The sequence below is a fragment of the Oreochromis niloticus genome, linkage group LG23, assembly GCF_001858045.2.
Source record: "Oreochromis niloticus isolate F11D_XX linkage group LG23, O_niloticus_UMD_NMBU, whole genome shotgun sequence".
Lineage (NCBI taxonomy): Eukaryota > Metazoa > Chordata > Actinopteri > Cichliformes > Cichlidae > Oreochromis > Oreochromis niloticus.
Window position 1 is genome coordinate 27,811,920 of NC_031986.2, and position 7,468 is coordinate 27,819,387.

At 38.5% G+C, this 7,468-nt stretch overlaps 1 long non-coding RNA gene across 1 annotated transcript; it reads right to left on the bottom strand.

Annotated features, from left to right (window-relative positions):
• Window positions 1-4,755: 4,755 nt before the first annotated feature.
• LOC102076390 (uncharacterized) lies at window positions 4,756-6,978 on the bottom strand. Its single transcript, XR_267691.4, has 3 exons — window positions 6,636-6,978; window positions 6,338-6,441; window positions 4,756-5,332 (listed from the first exon to the last, which is right to left on the bottom strand). It is a non-coding gene; the product is annotated as an uncharacterized LOC102076390 (long non-coding RNA).
• Window positions 6,979-7,468: the final 490 nt, after the last annotated feature.

Sequence of the window (7,468 nt, forward strand, 5' to 3'; positions counted from 1 at the left end):
TCCCACTCATGAAATTCAGATAAACTATTTTCAATTTGCAATGTAACTACAAAAGTTTTTGGTTTTTTAAAATTTGAATCAGGAATTACAGTAGATGAATGTGTTTTTATCTAGTGTTAGTGTCGCTCAAACTGGCAGTTATTAGCCAACCTGAGAAGCAATGAGGAAACTGCCATTCATCTGTTTATCAATTAATCAGAGTTCAACATTCAGGTCATAGTAACTGAACTGGATCACATCCAATGAATTTCATTTTTGTTTTCTTTTTCCAGTGAGCCATTCATTTCTCTGCTGCTCAAACTTTCTACTATATGTCCCAGTCACTGGCTCTCGGCAGACTCAATGAATGGTCATAGTTAGATTACTTTCTAAATATACTTACAGTATTTGCTGAGCTTTCTGTAGAGCTCAATTATGTGTTGAGCTCTACAGGAAAGCTGTTGCTGTTGGCTTGGGTGAATGATTTCATCTCACCAACAACCACCCACAGATTTCACCAAGACTTGGCAAGTAAATCAAGTTGTGTAATAATACGAAATGTTGTGTAATGTTAAATTAGAACATTTTCCATTTAAATAAACTGACAAAGAAAGCAAGTGTGATCACAAACAGACCAAAAAGTCAGAATATGCTGCATAAAATCAAATACATCTGTTAGGATCTGCAGGATAAATGTAATCTGTTTAAATACATGACTATAAACGGAGGACCAAAATCTCAGAATTTCAATCTCTGAATAGTTTTAGTGACTCAGTTTCACGGTGAGTTATTAAATGGTTGTGAAGGTCTTATATTTGCTCCATTTATTAACTCTGTCCTGTCACATGCTGTTAAGGTTCAAAGTTGGAGAAAAGGAGTACGGAGGGCTCACCAGCAAATAACAACTCTGGTCCAGAAGATGTGGTTAAAGCAAAGATTTATTGATTACACGCGTGGAGTCCGAAGCTGGGCAAAGTCAGCGATCGAACTGAACTTACAACAATTAGACAAAGGTTTTATATGGGTACAATAACAAAGCCCCCTCTTTTGCAAAAATAGACAAAGTACAGCTTACGTCACTTAAACCACAAAATGTTCCGTGAACTTTAACATAGTTTAAAGAACATTACGTCTCATCTCCATCCCGGTGTCGCCCCACGTACGCCTTCTTGTCTCAACCTCAGTTGCACTTCCTCTAAGTACCTCGGCACAATTCTGCAATTGCAGCAAAAACCCATCTTCACTTCTCACTTACCAAAATAGATCTATTATGGTGTGTATGTGTGTGTCTGCAGTGTATGCTATGTATGTGTCATGACCTCTCCTGCACTCCAGCTCACCTCACACCTCTCATCTTAGCCAGACATAAGGCCTGTGCTCGTGCACAGCTGAACTATGTGTGACTTCTAAATGTCACACTCAAATGATGATACTCAAACCATGAAGGAAACTTACTCAAACTGAACATAAATGAAACTTAAGACTTACTCAAAAGGATATAAGTGATAAATGATACAAACTTAACTCTTAGCTCTAAAGAATATAAGGATATAAGGATATAACTCCAGGCATATGTCATGTAAGCAGGTGTGTTGCAATTCCTTTCAGAGCTCCTGTCCTCCTCACCGTGTATTGGCTGATCCTTAACGCCTGCCAAGAGTTTCTGACCTTCACGTGACCAGGAGCCACAGCTCTTTAATAAGCTCAAATGCAATCATGTGTAAAAGATTAAAATCATTTTCATAACAAAAGTTCTCTCTTCTCAGATATACCAATATGTTTGCTCGTCTCTACTACAGTTCAATCATTGAAAATTACACTGATCAGCATACTTTGTGGAAATTACAGATTACATCATGGCAAAAGCATTTTTCAGACCCCTCATTGCCCATGTCAGTGTGCGTAAGAATGTTCTTTGTTCTGAAGGCACGTTTTACAGCCTTTGTCAGATCCATCTTTACACACTGTGCAAAAACCTCAACAGCTCATCTCTTTGCAGTATAAAGGCACAGTGGTGGATTCATTACACTTCCCTCTTTAGATGATCATTAAAGATTAACAGCTGTGTGTGTGTGACCTCTGTCCTCTTAAAATGAATGAAGGTGTTGAGATCAAGAAACTGAACGTTATGCAGCCAAAAATGTTCTACAAGTTCTTCCTGTATGACTTGACATAAAGAGGCAGTAAGGCGATTGGAGAATCACCAATATCCATTGAGTCTGTACTAATACTCACTGAGTAAGTAAAGAACAAAAGAGAAAGTCAATACACAGATGAGAAAAAGGAAATTACAGACGATGAAAGAAATTATAGGATTTCATCTGGATGCTAAGGACTAACAAACTAGCAGGTGCCTGTGTCTGTGAGATGCACCAATAAAATCTATGAATGGTTGATGATCAAGCTAGCTCCCATTAGCTGATAACTTTGAACTTGGAAAAAAATCGAAAGAACAACAATAGCCATAAATCTGCCATTAAATGTATTTCAAATGGCTTTCTGTAAGGATCCAGTCATAATAGAAATCAGAAACAATGTTAAAACTATGCTTTAAGCTCTGAATTTAATGTTTAAAACACCTGATCACATCATGGCAGTTACACGGTATTTTGAAACAACATATTAGATGTGCTCCACGCTTGCCATTCATGGCCACTTCACTTTTCTTTTCTCGACCATTTTTGCTTATGGAATGAAACTTCCCAAGGCTCTAGATTTTTTTTCAGATGTTTTAATTTTAACTTCAGCTCCTTAAATATATCAATAATATACACTATACATCAAATTGTTCCTCTTGGCTCCACTTTTGGCCAATTGAAACACATTATAATGACATTTTGAATTCCTTGATATTTCCTAAATCGTGCAATTTAGGTAAAATTGCTTTCATTCTGAAGTCAACATGAAAATTGCAGTTTTTAATGTTGGGGGTTTTTTTGGTGTTTTTTTTTTGTTTGTTTTTTTAACAAATTACATAATTTACCTATTTTTGGCCAAACAAGCAATTTCATGTAATATTCTTTGTTTCGAATAGGGGCATATGATGGCTTACTGCACTCCAGTGGACCAAAAGAATGACACAGTTCTGACATAGGTTTGATCTTAAGGATGTCAGATAATAGTTTGCGTTTGTGCATGACATTGCAGCACAAATATGTATTTGCAAGACATGAAATAAATTACGACACATCAAATATTACATAGGCAGTTCCCTGCATTAGCAGCCTGAGATCTACTTTTAGCTGCTGTGCACCTATACAAACCTGCACGGGAGGCCAAGGTGTGAGGATTGGAGAGGTACAGATGAAGTGGAGATGTGAGCCTACACCAGAATAAAGCAACATGTCACATGCTATATAACAAGACTGGAAGTTCCTAGGAAGTTAGAAAAGGGAAACGGGTTGAGAGTCCAAATGACAGAGGAACTCCAAGGACACAGTGACAACGTCTTTATTGCATTCACCTTGGGAGATAAACTCATCAGATGAAATCTGGCTATGGTTGGCACAATCAGGGGGAACAACCCAGAGCTACCTCCCCAGCTCCTCCAGTTGCAACAGAGGAAGATTTTGTTGTCTGTCTTTGCCTTCACCAAAACTACCGGAGGAATGTGCTTCTTTTGAGCAAAACACACAGGGAACCATCAGTCAGTGATGGGGAATAGAGGAAGCTTGGAAGCAAGAAGCAATCCTGGACTACAATAGCCACAAACACAGTTTGGATAACCTAGACAAGTTGTTGAAGGAAAACTAATTGATGGCTGCTGGCTATTTTCTCCAGTCTCCTGGATGCCTTGAAATACAATGCGTTTGTCTCGTGGAAACCATGTCACAGGAGTTGGAGTCCTCTAGAACCTACAAATGAAGAGTGATCCTGGAAGAGCTGGGGCACATGCTTGTGACCTCAAGAATTTGCAAGACGACCTTGTCCCTGATGCTCATCAGCCACTTCTGCCATTGATCTCAAGATACAGTAGTCTGAACCAGAGTGTGACCCACACCCCACCAACAAAATGAGAAGAATGTGCAAAAGTCGCACCTGCAGGATTAGAACAGAAAATCACTTGCTAAAGAAAATCCAGTTGCACTGCAAATATGGTAATGATAATTTAGAAATAAAAAACATTGAATTAGAAGGTAGAAGAATGTAAGTGTAGGCTTTGCACATGCATGAGTGTGAATGTGCATGTATACTACCAGAACTGCCAGCTTTGCTCATTCATGTAACCCTCGACTCTGTCTCCTCCTAGTGGGTGTGTTTTAAGGTGAGGGGTTTTTTTTTGTTTGTTTGTTTTTTTGTCTGTGATTCTGTTGATTTTCTGGTGTCATTGGGATCTTTCTCCTGTTGCCTGACCCAGTTTCAGCCAAGCTTGATATTTACCTCAAGAATACATTGGTATGCAAAGGAATTCGTAGTCGACTTACTGACTGACTGCAAGATGCAGCAAATTGCCAAAGTGTTTTCTTTTAGAGAGGGTAATTAGTTAATTTACAGAATTCTGTAAAACATTGTCTTTTCAGAAAGCATACAACATGGCCTGTTTTAGGATGTGAAAAGCCTCATAGCAGTGAAAGTTACCATGTGGTTCCCTCACCATTGATTATAAAGACAAAAGTAATTGCTTAACTGCACATTAATCTTTATTTAATATCTTTATTGACTTATAACAACTTTTAAGTTATTTATAGTCTGGCATTTATCGACATGCCACACAACTACATTAGGAAAGTAATACATACAACAAGAAATATATTATATAATATATTACCGTATATATTATGTGAGATTTTTCTGTTTACGTTCATTTATTAAAGCATATAATCTAACAGTATGAAACTATTTCCATCACTATTTCTCACCTTTTCAATGTACTGACTATATTAACTGTTATCTTTGTAACATACATCATGAATGAAAGTAAGATTACTCAAACAAACTCAACAGCTTTTGACTGGCAGTGTTTGTCATGTTCCCATTCTTCTTGGAATTTCTAATTTTGGACTAACTGATAAACCTGAATAAAGGTTTGTTTGTGTTTAATCCTTCTTGTCTGTGGAGTCTGCTTTGGATTATTTTTCCTGTTTACTTTCACACACATGTATCTAAGTGTCATAAGAAGAAAAGTCAAGTACAGATATATCAAATTTTTACTTAAGTACGGTACTTAATTAAATGTTGAACAGAGAAAGTTCCTTTTCTGCCGGCAGTTTCTTATGCCGTAGGCTGCAGTACCATTCTTCTTGAGGACGCCACAGAGGCCCTCGGTTGGGCATTTTGGGATATCCTCATATTGCACTTGTTCTCCACCCACCCACAGCCACTCACCAGCCAGGTTACACAGGCCTGTCCACACCTGCCAACAGTAAACAAAGAGAAACAAACAAAGTCACAGTAAGTACAGTTATGAGTATCTCACCAACACAAACGCATGCAGAAAACTGCTCGACCTCATCAGTGGTAGCGTTTTGTGCAATCTGTGCAGAATGCTCTGTTTTGGGTCCCGTTTCATTAGTTAGACTGTTTTCAGCAGTGTTCCTACCTATGGTCTACTCCCTCGTTTGCCTTGTGCTTTTAATGTCTGCATCTTCCTCTGCTGGTTCTTCAGAAATTACAACCTCTAAACGCTTCCTGTAGGTTCCAATGAGAGTCTGGATTGTGGTTGAAGGTATTTTGGACCATTCCTCTTTACAAAACAGCTAGTTCATTCAGGTTTGATGGCTTCCGAGCATGGACAGCTCTCTTTAACTCACACCACAGATTTTCAATAATATTCAGGTCTGTGGACTGAGATGGCCATTCCAGAACGTTGTACTTGTTCCTCTGCATGAATGCCTTAGTGGATTCTGAGCAGTGTTTCAGGTCGTTGTCTTGTTGAAAGATCCAGCCCCGGCGCAACTTCAGCTTTGTCACTGATTCCTGGACATTGGTCTCCAGAATCTGCTGATACTGAGTGGAATCCATGTGTCCCTCAACTTTGACAAGATTCCCAGTCCCTGCACTGGCCACACAGCCCCACAGCATGATGGAACCACCACCATATTTTACTGTAGGTAGCAGGTGTTTTTCTTGGAATGCTGTGTTCTTTTTCCTCCATGCATGACGCCCCTTGTTATGCCAATAAAATGACAACAGTGCCAAAATTTATGCACCTGCCTGATTTTGTTTAAACAATTATTGCACACTTTCTGTAAATCCAATAAACTTCATTTCACTTCTCAAATATCACTGTGTGTGTCATCTATATGATATATTTAACTGACATTTTTTATCGTAACAACCAACGATTTATACAGGAAAATAATGACTATTGACAAGGTTGCCCAAACTTTTGCATCCCACTGTATAAAATAACATCTACCTGAGTTTTTTCTTTGAAAGAAGCCCCTCGTGTCCATTGTTGTATTCATCAGTTCATAGCTGAAACCGATTGAGAGTGCTTTGTTTAGCCGTGGAGGGTAACAACTGAAAATATGAAATAAACACACATGTAAGCTAAAAAAACAGCATTGTTGTTCGGCTTTTCATTTCGCCATTTGTTGATTCACTCGTAGAGCAAGTAACGTAATATGGGCCAAGTGATCAGTTTGATATTAATCTTTTGCGATACACCGTCATATTTACATTATTTGCACAGTAAGAATGATTTGTTTTGGTACCTGGTCAAACTTAAGCTCTCCTCTGTCCGCCGATGGTTGACTCCAAATCTCCCGACCACTATGTCGATCTGAGAAAGCAAGACCGAGACAGTGAGACCAAGACAAGACCGAGGGATCCAAGACCAAGACCAAAGTCCGTCGAGACCAAGACAAGACCTAGACCACGTAAGACCGGTCTCGAGACCAATACCGGTCTCGAGACATCCAACTCCACTATAGATAGATAGATGACAGGATATTAAGACTTTACACTGTGACTGCAGTGTAGGTGGTTTCTAGTCTTAGTCAAAGAGAAGCGTATGTCACAGGGTAGAGACAGGAGACTGTCTGCTTTCATGCAGTGGGAAAGTCCCTCTTTATACACATCCCAGCTGGGAAAAAAGGAAACAAAGAAGCAGAAGAGCAGAGGGGTAGGAGACTGGGATGGTCCTTTTTTACAAACAGTTTGTATGAACAAATCTGTCCATGTGTATTATTGTCTCATGCACTAATTTGTAATTCATCAACAATTTCTTGCCTAAACTTGTTTATACTTTAGTAGTAAGTAAATTTCTAATTTACTTATAAAGTATGTCTCAGAGCATGCACTAAAACAAACTTAAAACTTACTACTACTAATCATAACAATAAAAATTATTAATATTACTATAATATTTACAACAATAGTAGTAATAGTAATAGTCTCTCACAGCAATTCATATTCAGGATATCTGAGCCTGAGTTTTTGAACTTCCTCCTTAGAGTATAATGTTTCACTTTCTACAATGAGCCTTAGTAGGATAGTTAGTGTTAGCTAACATTAACCAAAAGAAAGACAGCCGAGTTTCGGATTT